This window comes from Entelurus aequoreus, linkage group LG05 (assembly GCF_033978785.1).
Source record: "Entelurus aequoreus isolate RoL-2023_Sb linkage group LG05, RoL_Eaeq_v1.1, whole genome shotgun sequence".
Classification (NCBI taxonomy): Eukaryota; Metazoa; Chordata; class Actinopteri; order Syngnathiformes; family Syngnathidae; genus Entelurus; species Entelurus aequoreus.
In genome coordinates, this window is record NC_084735.1 from 37,154,866 (window position 1) to 37,172,241 (window position 17,376).

Genomic DNA, 17,376 nt, shown 5'->3' on the forward strand with positions numbered 1-17,376 from the left:
TCCGTCTTCTAGTCGACTATAGCGTTTCTACTCGTATGGATTCTTTATTCATCACTCCAAGCAACGTTTGTAAGTTTTACAATATAACTAAAGCAATTAATGCTTACTAAACCGTCCCATGTGTGATATCCGTAGGAGTGTTTTCATGCATATTTGTACAGGCTATCATAATGTAATGAAGCTAATGTCTTTAGCATTAGCTAATATGCTAACACATGGGAAACATATTCACCATTAATTAGTTGCTTATTAACATGCAAATGAGTAACATATTGCCTCCTAATTAGTCATTATTAAGTACTTATTAATGCCTTATTCTGCATGGCCTTATTATACAACCAGTAAGTCACATTGGCTGACTATCATTTATAAGGCTCTTTTAGGTTTAACACCTCCATACTTGTGTACTCTGTTACAAAGAAAAAGCAGCTCTTACGCATTACGTTCTAACAATTTGTATGTTTTAACTGTTCCTCATGTACGGACTGAATTTGGCAAAAGAGCTTTTGGCATTGCTGCCCCTATGGCATGGAATGCATTGCAGACTAAACTGAAACTTACAGAACTACTTCCATTTGGAGCCTTCCGTTCTGTCCTGAGGGACAAACAGCGAGAGACGTTTGCACAGTGCCTGTGTTTTTAAAGATGTAAATCTCTGTTGTTTTACAGTTCTCTTATGTATTTTAAAATGTATGTCTTAATGTATTATTTTTGAAACTGCTCTGTGACATGTGCTGTTGACCTCTTGGCCAGGTCACCCTTGTGAAAGAGATCTTGATCTCAATGGGTTTTCTTATCTGGTTAAATAAAGGTTCTAAAGACGGTAACACTTTAGTATGGGGAACATATTCACTATTACTAACCCTAACCCCAACCTCAACCCTAACCCTTACCCGCTAACCCTAACCCCAACCCTCTAACCCTATACCTCTAAATTAAGTCTTTGTTAATTAGAATATGTTCCCCATACTAAAGTGTTACCCATTTACGAGTGTCTGTGTTAGTATTATTAACTTACAATGGCAGTCTTTTTGTATTGTTTTGGTTTTACAAATTCATCAGTAAATTCACCAAGACGTCACCATGGAGTTAATAAGTTTGTTTAGCTGATTGGAGAGCTAGCTTCCGCAGAGAGTGGGTCCATGACGATGACTTCTGTTTTGTTTGATCAGCTGTTTTACTGCCGTGTTACGGACACTGTATGGAAACAATTAAGGTATGTAAATAACCACTTACAAAATTGTTCTGTGTAAATAACTCACTTCACAACGTATATATCTGCGGCTTATCGTCCGGTGCGGTTAAAATATGGATATGGGTGAGGCTTATAGTTCGTGAAATGTAGTATAACCCCTTTGATGTAAACACAGTCATTTAGTTAACATTTCTGATTCTGCAGCAGAAAAGTGGAACACAATGACAATAATGACAAGCACTGAGGAAAATGGAGAACTGTTTGGACAATTTGTTTGATGAACACCGATGTCCAGTGTTGGGGAGGGAGACAGATAAATGCATTACGCTAAGCGAAAGTGAGACAAATGGCCATCCGTCCTCATCTCACAGGCGCGGCAGCAGGAGCATCCACCATAATATCATCCCTCATCATGTCCAATAAAGCCACACACAGATAGGCAGCCTGCATTTTTCCTTCACACATCTCCTATCTGCAGACAACCTGTGATTTTTATATCTTTGAAGAACTGCTTTAAAAACAGAGTGAGGCATGCTCATTCACTCCGTAATTTTGTCTTCAGGGGAATATAAAAAAGGGACAGGGAGGTAGGCAACAGCAGCAGACAGAAAGAAAGTGAGCGGGAACACAGCGCCGCTCTCTTCTTGGTTATGGTTTCTAGGTAAGTGTAACGATGTACCTCCGAGGCTTAATGCCGTGCAAGGGGAAATGCGTGCGCACAGGCCTGTGTCTGTGTTTTCATGGGAGGGTGGTAAAGCTTTGGGAGAAGATGGGACGAGGCAAGAATAGGGGTCTCGCTCAAGCAGAACTGTCTGATTGGATAAAAAGTAGTCCCTGGCAGCCAGGCAGACTCACACTGGCACACCGCTCCTGCCACACTCTGGCTGCACATTTGGCACAGATGTTGACGTTGCTGGGAAAGATGCTGGCACGGTGTGTGGAACCTGGTTCTTTTCTATACAGCTCGCCGGCCACATGTAGCTATCAGGGACTTTTTAGTGTTTTGAGCACCTCTGCAAAAATATGGGCAAACGGAGGCTGACACTTACTTAAATATACACAATTAACATTATTCTGTACTTGCAGCTTGTATTTTTAGACTTTAGGACTGCAATGCTGCAAAAAAAAACCAAAAAAAAAAACAGTTCCAGGTGGATGCTAACATTCATATCCCACCAGGATTGGCTGTCTACAATGACGTTTTTGTTCCATTCTCCACACAACTTCATACCCCACCAAGCGAAGTGTTTATAGTGGAGGGGCTTATCTGTCCAGACTTGCTGATTAGGCCGGTTTTCCTCTGTTGTCACGCTTTAGGTCGCAATGACAAATGAGGGTTATTGCTGTCATTTCCTAATTTGTTCTGCGGTAGCTGACAGAGGCAGTTAAGTCTGGCTACTTTGTGTTTTCCAACTTGACAAACCCATTGTTTTCCACTTATGTAATCTGATTGTTCTCACTGGCCAAAATAAGTTTAACAAATGAAGGATGGCTGTACACTGTACCTACCTGCCTACCTATTGAGTCTCTTCCACTGCCAAAGCTAAATAGCACCAATAACTATTTCTAGTATCTGGTCCATTTGATAGATTCATGGTCAAGCATCTTCTTCATATGAGACACAAATGAACACATGGGCTACCATTAGCTGAGCCAGTATTTCAAAAAGTTGTTCTGGTTATGACCAGCAGGGGAGCTTTATATTATTTGTGCCTACACTCTACAATACACAAAACTGGCAGCTAGGTGGTAGTAGTGATCCAGCTAATCAACAAGTGACCTAGTATAACTCTGAAGTACAAAGAAAGACATGTGTACAGAGCTAAAGGAGGCAGAAAGATGGAGAGGTTTGTGACATGAATGAAAAGTAAAATGGAGGTATTGTCAGTGGCAAGGAAACAAGTGACAATACTCAGAACTAAAAAACCCAATGGTATGAAGCATACTTAAGGTCTGATTTACTAAGGTTTGCGTGTGCTAAAACTTGATAACACAAGCAAAGCTGATCTACTAAACGTGTGCAAAGAGGATTGGGTCTCTTAACTGCGCAGAATAAGGCGTGCAATCCATTTTGCGGCCGCTGCTGCAGTTCGCTCCATTCTTGTCTTTTGTTTTTGTTCTTTGTTCGCTTTGTACTTTTTTATATTTTTACATTTACTCAACAATTACTTTCTATCTAGTCGTGCCCTACTAAACTTGCAGTTTAGAAGTGTTTTGTTCGTCCTATTGACGGTGGGGACGCTACTAAAGAGCTCAGACGGACAACAGGGAACAGTTGTTAGCGGCACCAGTTATTAGCATCCAGCTAACGGACCCGGCGCTAACTAACCAGATCCCGGAGGAGCTAAAAAGGACTTATGGAGGTGCTCGTGGCTGTCGAGGGAAAGGGAGACGCTCGAGACAGAAGAGGGCTGAAGCGAGGAGGGAGAGAAGGAGATATAAACCATATCTTCCTTCCGTCGTCATGGGTAATGTGCGGTCTCTAGCAAATAAAATGGATGAGTTGTCGGTGCTTGCCGGTAGTCAGAAATAATATCTTGAGTGTAGCCTAATGTGTTTTACTGAGACGTGGCTGCACGACCATGTTACGGATAGTAACGTCTATATAAACGGGTTTCAAACGGTGCGCACTGACCGGGACCGAACCAACGGCAAGCGGAAAGGAGGGGGGCTTGCTTTGTTTATAAATAAGAAATATCGTCATCCCGGTCATATCACAATAAAATAGCGCTACTGTGACCCGAATATAGAGATGTTCGCTGTAGGACTCAGACCATATTATTTGCCCAGGGAGATTCCGCATGTTATCATGATGGCAGTATACATCCCCCCTCTGCTAACGCTGCAGCTGCCAGTGACGTCATCCACAGCTCGATAGCCAGACTCCAAACCAAGCACCCGAAAGCTCTCATCCTCATCTCGGGAGATTTTAACCATGTTACTATGGACAAATCACTACCCAACTTCACTCAGTATGTCAGCTGCCACACCAGAGGAAATAAGATCCTGGACCTGCTGTACGCAAACATCAATGATGCGTATAGCTCCATACCACTACCAGACCTGGGCCGGTCAGACCACAACCTTGTTTACCTCAACCCCTGTTATGTGCCTCTGATCAAAAGACAGCCTGTGACCAAAAAAACAGTGAGAAGGTGGTCAGAAGGGGTCAAAAAGACACTACATGGCTGTTTTGAGGTAAATGACTGGCAGGTGCTCATGGAGCCTCATGGAGAGGACATTGACGGGCTCACAGAGTGCATCACAGACTATATCAACTTCTGTGTTTACTCAAATGTCCCATCAAGGACGGTCACCTGCTACCCAAACAACAAGCGGTGGGTGACCAAGGACATCAAAGCCCTACTGAATGAGAAGAAGAGGGCATTCAATGCTGGTAACAGGGAGGAGGTGAAAAGAGTTCAGGGGTTGCTGAAGACAAAACTCAGGGAGGCCAAAGAGAACTACAGGAGGAAGCTGGAAGGGAAGCTGGAGGACAACAACATGAAGGCGGTTTGGCGAGGTATGCAGACCATCACCGGCCTCAAACCGTCGGAGGGTAGGGGGTGGACGGAGACAAAGAGAGGGCTAATGAACTAAACCAGTTCTTTAACAGGTTTGACACAGTGGCTCCGACAAGCTCCTGCCCCCCCCCCGAGACATGCCAGCCCGCCCCCTAGCAACTTCAGCAAACCAATCCTTCCCCACCTCCCCTCCTCACAGCCCCCCAACTCCAATCACTACCTCCCCCCACTTAACACCTCACCCTCAGCTTGATGAATCCCCCCTCCCCCAATCACCTGAGCCCCCCAGTGTGTCTGTCTGCAGAACAGGTGAATGCACAGCTAAATAAGCTACAAACAGGCAAGGCCGCGGGTCCTGATGGTGTGAGCCCCAGGGTACTCAAAGCCTGAGCCCCACAGCTGTGTGGTATGCTCCAGCACATCTTCAACATGAGACTTAGGCTGCAGAAAGTCCCCACACTGTGGAAAACCTCATGCGTGGTCCCCATCCCCAAGTGCACGCGACCCAGCACATTGAAGGACTACAGGCCGGTGGCTCTAACCTCCCATATCATGAAGACCATGGAGAGGTTGGTCTTGGAACAACTCCGCCCTACAGTCAAGCCCCACCTGGACCCACTCCAATTCGCCTACCAGCCCCGACTGGGAGTGGAGGACGCAGTCATCTACCTGCTGAACCGAGCCCACACCCACCTAGACAAGCCTGCGTGCAGTGTGAGGGTGATGTTTTTTTTACTTCTCCAGTGCTTTCGATACCATACGGCCTGGGCTACTGGGTGAGAAATTGGAGACGATGCAGGTGGAGGCCCCCTTGGTGACCTGGGTTGTTGATTACCTGACTGACAGACCACAGTACGTGCGACTGCAGGACTGTGTGTCTGACAGGCTGGTCAGCAACACTCGGGCCCCGCAGAGGACAGTCCTCTCCCCCTTCCTCTTCACCATCTACACCGCCCATTTCCACTATCACTCAGAGTCCTGCCACCTTCAGAAGTTTTCTGATGACTCTGCGATAGTGGGGTGTATTGAGGATGGTGATGATGAGGAATACAGGGCACTGGTGGAGGACTTTGTCACATGGTGTGGAAAGAACCACCACCAGCTTAATGTGATGAAGACCAAGGAGCTGGTTGTGGACCTGGGAAGGAGGAGGAGTACTCCGGCGACCCCTGTTTCCATCAGGGGGGTTGATGTGAACATGGTTGAGGATTATAAATACCTGGTGGTACACATCGACAACAAGCTGAATGGGTCAAAACACGCTGAGGCACTCTACAAGAAGGGACAGAGCCGCCTCTACTTCCTCAGGAGGCTAGGATCCTTCAACGTCTGTACAAAGATGATGAAGGTGTTCTACGAGTCGGTGGTGGCAGGCGCCTTCTTGTACGCCGTGGCCTGGCTGGGGCAGCGGGCTGAGAGCGAGGGACGCAAACAGACTGGACAAGTTGGTAGAGAAGGCCAGTAAAGTGGTGGGAGTGGAGCTAGACTCTCTGGCGGTGGTGTCAGAGAGGAGAAGTCTAGCAAAACTCCTAGCCATCATGAACAACACCTCCCACCCACTACACTCGGACCTTGCGGGGAGAATGAGTACGTTCAGTGGAAGGCTCAGATTCCCAAAATGCAACACAGAACGACATAGGAGGTCCTTCATACAGACAGCCATCAGACTGTATAATGCATATGTTCCTTTTTGACTGCACTTAAATGTATAGTATATGTAGTATATGTAGAATATATTTATATTATTTATATATTATATATTATATATATATATAATATATTATATATATTATATTATTTATTATTATTCTTGTCTATTGTGAGTGAACTGTGGTGCTGAATGTCCCCCAGGGATCAATTAAGTACTTTCTATTCTATTCTATTCTATTCTATTCTATTAATATGCAAAATATATGCTGATGAGGGTTGTTCCGATAACAATATTTTGGTACCGGTACCAAAATGTATTTCAAAACTTTACGATACTTTTCTAAATAAAAGTGACCACACAAATTGGCATTGTTGGCTTTATTTTAACAAAAAGATCTTACGGTACATTAAACATATGTTACTTATTGCAAACCAAGAAAAATGTTGTCCTTAAATATAATAGTGAACAATCAATCAATCAATCAATCAATCAAAGTTTATTTATATAACCCTTAATCACAAGTGTCTCAAAGGGCTGGACAAGCCACAACAACATCCTTGGCTCAGATCCACATCAGGGCAAAAAAAATGTTATGACATCTGGGGTCCTCTCCAAGGTTTCTCATTGTCATTCCACTGGGTTGAGTTTTTCCTTGCCCTGAGACACTTGTGATTTAGGGCTATATAAATAAACATTGATTGATTGATTGATTGAGATGCCCAAACCACCTCATCTGGCTCCTCTCGATGTGGAGGAGCAGCGGCTTTACTTTGAGCTCCCCCCGGATGACAGAGCTTCTCACCCTATCTCTAAGGGAGAGCCCCGCCACCCGGCGGAGGAAACTCATTTTGGCCGCTTGTACCCGTGACCTTGTCCTTTCGGTCATAACCCAAAGCTCATGACCATAGGTGAAGAAGGGAATGTAGATCGACCGGTAAATTGAGAGCTTTGCCTTCCGGCTCAGCTCCTCTTCACCACAACGGATCGATACAGCGTCCGCATTACTGAAGACGCCACACCCATCCGCCTGTCGATCTCATGATCCACTCTTCCCTCACTCTTGAACAAGACTCCAAGGTACTTGAACTCCTCCACTTGGGGCAAGATCTCCTCCCCAACCCAGAGATGGCACTCCACCCTTTTCCGAATATTAGAAATATTGTAGCCAATTTTGCACAAAACAAAAACGAAAAAGCATTGCTCTTTTTGAAAAGGAATAAGTTTATAGAGTGAAAAACAGTTTCAAAACATTTTCAATAATACTGTGTAAGGCTTATGAAAATGCACAACCCAGTGACTCATTTGCACTTTTTTTTTTACTGTGTATTGCAGCTCCCACAGACTGACTTGTTTAAATTTTACACATTGAGTTAATAAACTCAACATGGAAATTGGTTAAGTTGTTGCAGATGTCATCTTAGCTCAAGTTTTCATCTAATTTGATAATAGGGTGATTATATAAGGAATGTAACTCACACAGTATGTTGTAGGGATAAATAAATACATATTATCAAGTTCTCTATAATAATTTAATTCAAGGAGGTTGTGGTAATTTTTTGTCCTTGGGGTCTTGACATATATAATTGCAAAGCACTCAGCTTAACCATTTTTCTGGCCTGGATGTAGCATCAAATTCCACACTATCCACTTTGCTGCAGTTTATCATCTCTATTTTGCTTTACTATTATCTTTTAATGTTTCTATTAAAAAATAGTACTGTGTACTGGTGTCTTAACCTTGTTGATTTACACCAAGTCCAAAGTTAAAAGTTAGCCACACAGCTAATCTGAGGCTGTATATAAATGGACAGACACAAAATAAAGTGCATGCCTGACATAAGAACACATTCACCAGTTCATAACTCGTCTACTGTTACCCCTGGAGTTTTGCTACCTGAGAACAATATGCTACCAAATGATTATATGATGCGACAACATAAAATGTTAGCATCAAGCAATAACACCAGCAGCAGTTTTATCAACAAACATTTATTATGTCATCTGCCCTAACTTCAGCCTCATGTTATCGCCCAGCAATCACATTATAGAGAGAAAAGTGTGATAACTGCCGTTTGTAGTTCAGGGGATTGCGAATTCATTGCCTTTGTATAAAGGACAAAGAAGAAAGAAGAGCCACTTCAGATTACGGGTCTAAAGAAACACATTTTAGTTGCACGCCAGTGAGCAGCACACTTCCATTAAATCAAACGTGAGAACATATTGTATAAGTGTGTGTGTGTTTATAACAGCAGTCAAAGCTTGACATGCATGTCACGCATTATGACCGTGTGAAAGGACTACTGCAGGGCAAAGATGGAAGAGCCTGCAAACCAACCACAATAAACATTTATTTAAAAAAGTAAATGCTGACAGAAGGTGTTTATTTCAACACTAGGTAGATATATGTGTATGATTTCACTTTTTATCTCGTATAAGTGCTACTGAATTCACTACGGCAGGCTTCAATGTGGCATTATATGACTAATTTGAATTATGGCAAGAGCCCACATTATCACCAGCCATCAACAACTGGGAGACCTTTACAGAAGAAAGGCTTACCGTATTTTTCGGATTATAAGTCGCTCCGCCCGAAAATGCATAATAAAGAAGGAAAAAAACATACAGTATATACGTCGCACTCGAGAATAAGTCGCATTTTTTGGGGAAATTTATTTGATAAAACCCAACACCAAGAATAGACATTTGAAAGGCAATTTAAAATAAATAAAGAATAGTGAACAACAGGCTGAATAAGTGTACGTTATATGACGCATAAATAACCAACTGAGAACGTGCCTTGTATGTTAACGTAACATATTATGGTAAGAGTCATTCAAATAACTATAACATATAGAACATGCTATACGTTTACCAAACAATATGTCACTCCTGATCGCTAAATCCGATGAAATCTTCTTTCTCATTGTCACTCCTGATATGCCCCGCTAGCGTTCTTTCTTTCTGCTGCTCCATCGCTGTTTTCTGCTGCATATTTCACTACGTCCAGCTTGTAATCTGCAGTATATGATTTCCTTTTCGGTGCCATTCAGCCCTTCTCAGTTTTTTTTAAATGATCCATCTTAATAGCTACGGCAGTAGCATATAGCATATAGCAGTTAGCATCCCATGACACACAATGCACTTCTGCCATGACCCTCCCCCGCCAAATTCTTATTGGTTGACGTGTGTGTGACGATTGCTGACATTTGCTTCGTCTCTTCCGTGAATGAGATAAATAATATTATTTGATATTTTACGGTAATGTGTTAATCATTTCACACATAAGTCGCTCCGGAGTATATGTCGCACCCACGGCCAAACTATGACAAAAACTGCGACTTATAATCCGAAAAATACGGTACACTATTTCTGATACTGTGGAAGCCATTGACAGTAAAAGACAGCAGAAAAGCCTCACCACGCCTTTTAGAGAAGCTCGCCAGAGGATTCTAGAAAATGCGATGCGGTATTATGAACTGCTATCTAAAATAGCCGCTATACGTTGGCCCAATGGTGGGGTCTTTTAAACAGAATGAATACTAAAAGGCAGAATAGTGAAAATTGGCTTCTCAAAGTTCACTAGGATCCATCCATCCATCCATCTTCTTACGCTTACCCAAGGTCAGGTCCCGGGGGCAACAGCCCAAGCAAAGAAGCCCAGACTTCCCTCTCCCCAGCCACTTCGTACAGCTCCTCCCGGGGGATCCCGAAGTGTTCCCAGGCCAGGGGAGACATAGTCTTCCCAAAGTGTACTGGGACTTCCCTGTGGCCTCCCATCTCCCCAGAGAGGCTGAACAGATGCCCAAACCACCTCATCTGACTCCTCTTGATGTGGAGGAGCAGCGGCTTTACTCTGAGCTCCTCCCAAATGACAGAGCTACTCACCGCCCAGAGGTTATGTCTGATCCAGATCATTTCTACTATGGTACTGTAATTTACGTTTACGCTTCTGTGTGCGTATACTCAGAAAAATATAGTGAAGAAAGAGTTCACTCTGTTTCTTTCATTTTGCTATAGATAGCTCAAAAAGTTATAGGTGTATTTTCTTCTACCTTGTCAGAAATGGGATAAGGAACATGTCATTACATTTTGGTACTGATTCGGATAATTTCTTCTATGTTACCTTACGTTTATGTGTGTGTTGTGGCAGACACTAGACTTAGACTTAGACTTCCTTTTATTTCATTCAAATTTGAACTGTGCAGTACAGATAAGAACGGAATTGTGTTGCATTAGCTCGTTGTAGTGCAGGATACAAGAGCAATAAGGTGCAGATATAAATAAATAGATTACTGTACAGATAAATATATTGCACTTATTGCATATGCAGCCACCTTTATGGATATATGTTATATTGTCTTTATATTCCAGCGAGTTAATCCGTTTTTGGGGGGAATTGAGGGGATTATTATGATGCGTTCAAGAGTCTTATGGTTTAAGGGAAGAAGCTGTTACAGAACCTGAAGGTTCTGCTACGGAGCCTGCGGAACCTCTTGCTAGAGTCCAGCAGTGAAAACAGTCCTTGCTGGGGGTGGGAGGAGTCTCTGCAGATTTTCTGAGCCCTGGTCAGGCAGCGGCTTTTTGCGATTTCCTGGATAGGAGGAAGAGGAGGAGTCCTGATGAACTAGGACCCAGGTCTCACATCCAGTAGGCCTGAGGTGAGGAAGTGACTTAATTGGTTGAGGTGCCTTGAAGCTCTTCCAAAAAAACATTCTCATGCTGCATGTTCACCATTAAAGACATGTTTGGAGAAGCAACCGAGTGTTTCTTAGAGCCGCCGCATCGGTGAAATCCGCAGCTGCCACAGTGCCACACTGCCACAGACGCAAAGACACGAAATGACTAACAAGAAGCTTCGCTCTATTTCTTTCATTTCAATAAAGCTAAAACTTTTAAAAAAAGTACCAATGATTGTCACACACACACTAGGTGTGGTGAAATTATCCCCTGCATTTGACCTATCACCCTTGTTTACCCCCTGGGAGGTGAGGGGAGCAGTGACCAGTAGCGGTGGCCGTCATTTTTGGTGATTTAACCCCCAATTCCAACCCCTTGATGCTGAGTGCCAAGCAGGGAGGTAATGGGTCCCATTTTTATAGTCTTTGGTATGACTTGGCCGGGGTTTGAACTCACGACCTTCCGATCTCAGGGCGGACACTCGAACCACTTGGCCACTGAGCAGGTGATAAAGATACAGTAGCTCATAAAGTTATGGGCATATTTTCATCTACCTTTTAGGAAATGTTGAAGGCTTTGCTAGAGATCAAATGCCGCCGATTCTAATGGCTCGGGCATGTTCTGAGGATGGACCAAGACCGCATCCCCAAGATCGCACTACGTTGGACTCCACCTGGGAAAAGGAAGCAAGGCCGGCCCAAGAACACGTGGCGAAGTACGGTGACAGCTGAGCTGAAGGAGATGAACCTAATCTGGGGCGAGGCACAGCATGTTGCTCAAGACATGTCCAGATGGAGGCAGATCGTCGAAGCCTTATGTCCCGTCAGGGACGAAGAGGATTAAGTAAGTAAGTTTTAGGAAATGTCAGAAATGGGATAGACAACAAGTGATTACATTTTTTGACTCTACATCTGGACTCAGGACTTCTTCACTATTGGGAAAAAGGACCTTGCGGAAGTCTGCGCTCTTCGAGTGATTTTCTCCTTTGGGTTGAAATAAGATTCATAATTAAATGACAAGCTCTCGGCCATATTCATTTTGTAAAAGTAGATGTCAGAAAAAAAAGGTTGGAGACCTATGTTGCTGTGACATTATTAGAACTCCTGTCATACAACAAAGAACACTGATCCATAGTCAAGCACTGATGGGTGTTCTAGCAGAGAACATGCACATCATGTGAGGGTCACACTCCAGCAGGTCGCGCAACGCCAACTCTCTGTCGGGCTTTCTCACACTCTCTCTCTCTCCAGCGCTAGCAGACTCTATAGAACCATCTCCTGTGCTTGAGGGCTTTTCAATGTCGTTATTCAAGCAGAACACAACTGTGTGCCTCCATCTGATAGAAGGTTAAGGACCTCTTCACTGCTCAGAAAAAAGCCCGCCACACAGAGGTGAAGCCGGGCTCACCTCAGGGAAGAAATCTTTCTCTGTCCTCCTCCTACTTCTATTTCACTCTTCCTTTTCTCGGGGCTTGGTGAAAAGAAAGGTTCAAAGGATAATGGCTGTCTTATCACTATGTAAAAGGGGAAAGGGAACTCCAGCGAAGTGGCTGGCCTTTTGTGACAATGACGAAAAGAGCAAAAATCTATTTTGCTGTGGTATATGCACTGGAACCATCCATGACCACTTAAAATTGAAGGCTGCTGTGAGGCAGTTGAGGGGCCAGAAGGCTAAGCAGCTCTTTAACTAAACCTGCAGCAAATAACCCCTCCAAACAAGGTAGAGAGACACTGGAATTATTGGTTAACACTGAGGGTGTTTTGTATCTTCATTTCAACGCGGTTATGATGAAACCCAACAAAATGACTTTTCTTTTATTGGCCATAAGTGCTGAACTTATAATACACTATATTGCCAAAAGTATTAGGCCACCTGCCTTTACTCACATATGAACTTGAAGTGCCATCCCATGGAATTGTCCAAAATGTGTTGGTATCGTGGAGCTAAGGGGCTAAGACCAACTCCTGAAAAACAACACCCACACCATAATTCCTCCTCCACCAAATTTCACACTCTGCACATTGCAGTCCGAAATGTAGTGTTCTCCTGGCAACCTCCAATGCCCCAGAGTGGTCCATCAGATTGCCAGATGAAAAAGTGTGACTCATCAGTCCAGAGAAGGCGTCTCCACTGCTCTACAGTCCAGTGGCAACGTGCTTTACACCACTGCATCCGACGCTTTGCATTGGACTTGGTGATGTATGGCTTAGATGCTGCTGCTCGGCCATGAAAACCCATTCCATGAAGCTCTCTGCGTACTGTACGTGGGCTAATTTGAAGGTCACATGAAGTTTGGAGGTCTGTAGCAACTGACTGTGCAGAAAGTCTTTGCACTATGCGCTTCAGCATCCGCTGGCCCCTCTCTGTCAGTTTGCGTGGCCTACCACTTGGTGGCTGACTTGCTGTTGTTCCCAAACTCTTCACTTTTCTTATAATAAAGTTGACTTTGGAATATTTAGGAGCGAGGCAATTTCACGACTGGATTTGTTGCACAGGTGGCATTCTATGACAGTTCCACGCTAGAAATCACTGAGAGCGGCTCATTCTTTCACAAATGTTTGTACAAACAGCCTCCATGCCTAAGTGCTTGATTTTATACACCGGGCCAAGTGATTAGGACACCTGATTCTCATCATTTGGAGGGGTGGCCAAATACTTTTGGCAATATAGTGTATGTTCTCAACAGGTGGATCAAAACAGAACCGTAGCAGAAATAGCAGTGACAGGTAAATCAGAGGATTAAGACCTTGAATGCTGCACACAAACCGATTTTGAGAAGAGTGTAACGGAGTAAGTTAGATTTGCTCAGATCTCCACCTGTTTCTTACCTCCTTATTCACGTAATCAGTTATACTTGTGTCTCTCAGAGCATTATACGGTAGGAGCATATTTGTCGTTTGATTGCCTTAGAATTTCACTTCTGTTCTTTATTTAAAACACAATTGTTTGGTTTGTCAAAATAATACTTTTTCGACACGTCTTTGGGTACGACGCATAACAATTAATTCCATATGGTGCTATGTTTACGGTCACGGTTTACTTGACACATGAGACGTGATGAATCGGGGGGTGAGGAGCGTGCACTTATCCACTTTAGCCGCCAGATGGCAGCAGAGTGTTGAATATCTTAAACATGTGACAATTCCAACTTTGACCACAGCGTCAGTTGCAATGTAAAATGGCCCTTTCCATCATTTTCAGCAGACTGCATTGCAAAATATTTATTTTTATCCAAACACAACAAAAGCCAGGCAGCCAAACACAAAAGTCCCCTTGGTGCACTTTCATTTTTACCAAAAAGGAAAATCCTTCTACCTCGTGTCCTTGACTTTTTGGCATTTGTTGAACAGTCTAGGAGTGGTAAACAAGCATAGTTTCACCTTCCAGCCACCGTTAACGTTAGCACAAACTAGCAATGTGAGGCATCTGCTTGTGTGCCGGTACTGCATTCTTCTTTGCTGTAATAAAGGACCCCTGTGGCATCTTTTTCCAAAAAAGTCTGGTCTTGTCACAGTTAAAACCTTGCTAAGGTAGAAATCCCCCCTTGCCGATAAAATCCTTGAAGCGGCAGCTTTGTCTGAAAAGCATTGCCATGCTGCACCGACGCTGTGAATGACGGCTCCTCTTTTAAACTTTTCCAAACACCCACGGCTTGCCTTAAATGGTTCTACCGTGCTGGGTTACAGCATGGTCAATTTTGGACATCAAGTCACTATATAAATGGCGAGCCTCCTTTCAAATAATACACTATATTGCCTAAAGTATTTGGCCACCCATCCAAATGATCAGAATCAGGTGTCCTAATCACTTGGCCCAGCCACAGGTGTATAAAATCAAGCACTTAGGCAGGGAGACTGTTTCTACAAACATTTGTGAAAGACTGGGCCGCTCTCAGTGATTTCCAGCGTGGAACTGTCATAGGATGCCACCTGATGCCACCTGTGCAACAAATCCAGTCGTGAAATGTCTTCGCTCCTAAATATTCCAAAGTCAACTGTCGACTTTATTATAACAAAATGAAAGCGTTTGGGAACAACTGCAACTCAGCCACAAAGTGCTAGGCCATGTAAACTGACAGAGAGGGGTCAGCGGAGGAATTATGTTGTGGGGTTGTTTTTCTGGAGTTGGGCTTGGCCCTTTAGTTCAAGTGAAAGCTTAAATACTCCCAAATTTATGGGAACAGTTTGGAGCGGGCCCCTTCCTCATCCAACATGACTGTGCACCAATGCACAAAGCAAGGTCCATAAAGACATGGATGACAGAGTCTGGTGTGGATGAACTTGACTGGCCTGCACTGACCTGACAACCCGGCACAGAGTCCTGGCCTGAACCCGATAGAACACCTTTGGGATGAATTAGAACGAAGACTGAGAGCCAGGCCTTCTCGACCAAAATCAGTGTGTGAAGTCACCAATGCGCTTTTGGAAGAATGGTAGAAAATTCCTATAAACACACTCCATAACGTTGTGGACAGCCTTCCCAGAAGAGTTGAAGCTGTAATAGCTGCAAAAGGTAGACCGACATCATATTGAACCCTATGGGTTAGGAATGGGATGGCACTTCAAGTTCATATGTGAGTCAAGGCAGGTGGCCAAATACTTTTGGCAATATAGTGTAGCTTCGGACATGAGCAACCGCTTTTTCATTTGGTCTTGCACTTTCTCTCCGTCATTGCAAAGATATTTAACCCCTTCGGCAAAGTCATCAAACAAATAAACATCTTTTTTTGATAATGGTTACAATTGTGGACTTGTTTATTCCATATTTGTGAACCAATCATTGTACCATTGGCCCCACCTCTGCCAATGGTACAATGATTGGGGTTTGACAGAGGTTTTACAAACCATAAAGTTTATGGTTTGTAAAACCTTTCATGTATTATTGAAAATAAAATAATTTTATTTTTAACACTTTTTCCATTCAGTTTATTCAGGCCATTATTAAGGTCCAGAAACAGAAACAAATGCAATTAAAGTTGTTAAATCTGGACCAAACAATCCTACAGTACCTGAAGATTAAAAAATCAAAGTATGGAATTTTTTTAAACATTTATTCTATCTTTGAAATCAATGGAAATCTTTTTTTTAAATACAGCTGGCTTGCTCTGGGATGCATTTTTAGCAGTGTATAACTGGAATGTGTGATATCAAACTAACAGCAATAGTCATTGCATGAAAAACGACACGATAGATCAGGTTATTATAGATAGAATAATATATTTAATATAGAGAACAGAAATACTGCAAAGGGGTGGCGACTTGTGTGCCCTGCCTTCCACTCGAGTACAGCGGGGATAGGCTCCAGCACCTCCCGTGTCCCCGAGAGGAAAAAGCGGTAGAATAGAGATGGATGGAATAATAATAATAATAATATCTGGGATTTATATAGCGCTTTTGTAAGTACCCAAAGTCGCTTTACATGTAGAATAGAAATATTCTCTTGTCAACAAATTAAAACATTGTTGTTTTGACCAAAATTATTCAATGATTATGACATTGCTATATAATACTTTCATAACAAACTCACTCCTGTTACTTTCAGTCCTGTTACTCAAGTGAGTCATCATCGGCTTAGGAACCTGGTACAAAAATTAGATAAAGTTGCCTGTTATGATAACATTTTGAGTAGTTTAATGTTTGATGATGATTTAGAGTTTAAATAAAACAGATGTCAAAGTTTATTTTGAGTGAGTTACAACAGGCAATAATAATAATAATACCTGGGATTTATATAGCGCTTTTCTAAGTACCCAAAGTCGCTTTACATGTTAAAAACCCATCATTCATTCACACCTGGTGGTGGTAAGCTACTTTCGTAGCCACAGCTGCCCTGGGGTAGACTGACGGAAGCGTGGCTGCCAATTTGCGCCTACGGCCCCTCCGACCACCACCTATCATTCATTCAACATTCATTCACTGGTGTGAGCGGCACTGGGGGCAAGGGTGAAGTGTCCTGCCCAAGGACACAACGGCATGGTAAGAGGCGGGGAGCGAACCTGCAACCCTCAGGTTTCTGACACGGGCGCTCTACCCACTACGCCATGCCGCCCCAAATGGCACCTATCATATAAAATCATTTAGGGAGTCATGGTGTCAAAAATGTTAAATCCTCATCTGATATTAGTTTTTTCTAATTGCTTACACACTAAATTTTAAATTTTCACACAGTTAACAAAGAATACACACAGTAAGCAAAACCACTGTGCAGAGTTGCCTAATTCTAGGCATAGACTCTGCTTTACAGTTTTTGCGAAATATTACACACAATGCTTTATACCATGGGTGTCAAACTCTGGCCCGCGGGCCAAATTTGGCCCGCCGTGTAATTTCA

The 17,376-nt window shown here is 43.2% G+C and overlaps 1 protein-coding gene across 7 annotated transcripts in view; it reads right to left on the bottom strand.

Annotated features, from left to right (window-relative positions):
* Positions 1–17,376, bottom strand: part of msi2b (musashi RNA-binding protein 2b) — a 699,967-nt gene that overhangs the window by 282,186 nt on the left and 400,405 nt on the right. The window lies entirely within an intron of this gene.